The following is a 2,883-nucleotide window of genomic DNA, read 5'->3' as shown; positions in this document are numbered from 1 at the left end:
GTTCTACTTTGCGTTACTATCAAACATGTACTGAAATAAATAGTTGAAGAGTACAAATTAAAGGCCATAAATTTAACATTTTCTTTTTAGATTTGTTTGATTATTTTAAGGAGCGTTGTTTGAACCTTTTCGGTTATTTCTAAAATCTTTAAGTTAAGATATTTTTATGATGATTGATGATGATCTTCGGGCTCCTCCGGGGCCCTTTGGCTACCCAGGGCCCCACGCGATCGCTTAGTCCGCTTATCTTAATCCGCCTGTGTCTGCTACGTGCTATGTAAAGGTAAAGAGGAATATACTGATTAATGGTGTTGACCAAAATATTTACTGTTTTTACTTCAATTTTTTTACTTCACTTTTAATTCATTTTCTTATTCAGTTCTGCTCGATGATACAATAGAGGCTTCTGTTTCCTATACGAAGATCAATAAACATTTCGCAAAAACCTTTACTACTTGAGCTACATACATTTACATATAATTACGATTTAGAGTAAACTACGAAGTCTGGCGAATTCCTAAAACCCATATACAGACCTCGGTTCGTTCAACCAGAGATGAAAAGGTTCAACCTATTTAGCATTCTATCGAGTCCAGTGAGACATCACTGACCGAGTCGTATAATTTGTATTAGTCAACATTCTTAGGGAACATTCACACTACGATTTCGGGTCAGAGCCCCAGCTGTCGCACGTAGTTAAAAAATTTCGAAACCTCGAATTTCAACATTCATATATCAATTCAAACTAATCAAAACATGAAGTATTAAGTATAATATAATATGAGTAATTGGGCTAATGGTCAAAGCAGGGTAGGAGTGGGGATGTTTGGGATAGGATTAGTAAGGATGTTTTTGGATAGTTTTAGGGTCGTTTATCGTTAAGTAAAGTTCATTATCTACGTTTTGAATGTTTAGAGTTATTTGTTGCTGAGTAAGACTATATCAATACTGATTTAGTTACGAGTTAGTCATCCAACACTGCGCATTTCCGATGATATCTCCATAGGAATTTCTCCGTAGGAAATTTTTCATCCACATAAAATTAAAAACATCCACATTAAAATTTCCGCGGAGATTTTTTTAGCTACCTATGACAGTAGGGGATTTGATCCATAATCTTAACCGCTTGGATTACCTGCGTTTTAGTGGCTGAAAAATCGGCATCGACGAAATTCTCTAAAAAGTCTCCGCGGGTATACGGACGGAAATCGTAGTGTAAATACTTCATTAGGTTACTATCTAGAATTAGTTCTCAGTCCTGTTTGTTGCATTGTTACATATCTATATATGTCTATCGTGATACAAGATTGATGAAAATCGATATTCTTAAATGCTTCAGATTTTGTTATTAATTAATACTTTTTAAAGTTTTATTGAAAAGTGAATCTGGCCCAAAAATCCACAATGATTGAAGACATGATAATATAATAATATCTTCAAGTAAATCATTTAAAACAATTTAGATATGCAATGAGCAGTTAGGAAATGAGAACTGACTTACCGAAAACCGGTAAATGACTATAAATTCCAGCCTAAATTCTAGCAAAGATGAGTAGGAAGATTACCAATGAGCTTGATCTAGTACGATCAGATTTTTGAGCCATAATAAACTACCGTCTCTAACGATGAACCTCCGAACGAACCGTATCCATATTCAATATCCAAGTAATAGTAGTGAGAGTCAGAGCGCATATACTTTTCGAAGGAAGTAAATTGCGCGCACTCTTGCAACCATAATATCATTACTCCCCTCAAAATATGAGTACGATTCAGACATTTGCCGTTAGAGGCGGTAGTTTATGGTTATCAAAAATCTATCTCATTCTATCAAAGATCGGACTTACTGGCAATCGTTCTAATGATCTCTGATTCCAGTCTAAATCCCAGAGCTTATATAGACAGGATGTCTAAAAAAATGCGTACACACTTTAAATAATCACAAAGTCGGTGTTAATTAAAATACATTTCATTTTCAAAATGTAATAGAATCTACGGATACTATTTAATAACTATGTATACATTTCGTTGAGACACTCTCTACAGGCAGAGAAAATTGCTGTCGTTAAGTTGTTACATAATATTTCTGTCCCATCTCTGTTTTAACTATTATTTGTGGAGAAAAATAGGCCAGAATAAGTCCTCTTCCCGCAAACGTACATTTAAAGATTGTCGGGATTACCTCTCTATTACAAATCCAAATCTGTAGTTAAATCTAATCTCTGGTCAAACCAAGTGCGAATGACCTACATTTTTATGAATCTAGCATTCCACTGATATTGAATACACGTATATTCAAGATTAAGCGATTAGGATAGTCACATGACTTCTCTAACGTTTGTCGGTAAAATATTAACGTTTTTTGCTCTGTTCTATCGATAACCAAGCAACAATGGGATATGGGTATGCAAAATTTTTGAGTCGTCAGGTACCTCCATAAAAAGACGAAAGTTAAATCTTGGTCTTGATCTCATTCAGAACGATCTCTTTTAGGTATAAATTTGCTTATAAAGGGTGACATTGTAAATACGATTTTTCCATCTATGTTGTACTGCTTATATTACTGAATGTCATCATATTTTGACTAAATCGTGACCACAGCACACCAAATTTAACTTTCCTCTTTCTAAAGAGGTACCTCCTGACTGAAAAATCTTCTCATATAAAGACGAAAAGTGTAGTCCCGTAAATCCATATTTTTGTTTAATTTTGTGGATAACATTGACATTCTACCTTATCGCGCCGATTGCGGATTCTTTAAATAATAATGCGACATAAATGTATTGAATATGGTCACGTATTATTTTCAAGAATTACATGTTTAAGCTACTTATTAATTAATTTTTATCGAGTTTCGCCTGCTTTCTTTTCATGAAAACTGTATAT

The sequence above is a fragment of the Ceratina calcarata genome, unplaced genomic scaffold (genome assembly GCF_001652005.2).
Source record: "Ceratina calcarata isolate Rehan_Ccalc_2016 unplaced genomic scaffold, ASM165200v1 scaffold21.2, whole genome shotgun sequence".
In the NCBI taxonomy this organism is placed as follows: Eukaryota; Metazoa; Arthropoda; class Insecta; order Hymenoptera; family Apidae; genus Ceratina; species Ceratina calcarata.
Note: the sequence above shows the minus strand (reverse complement) of the source record.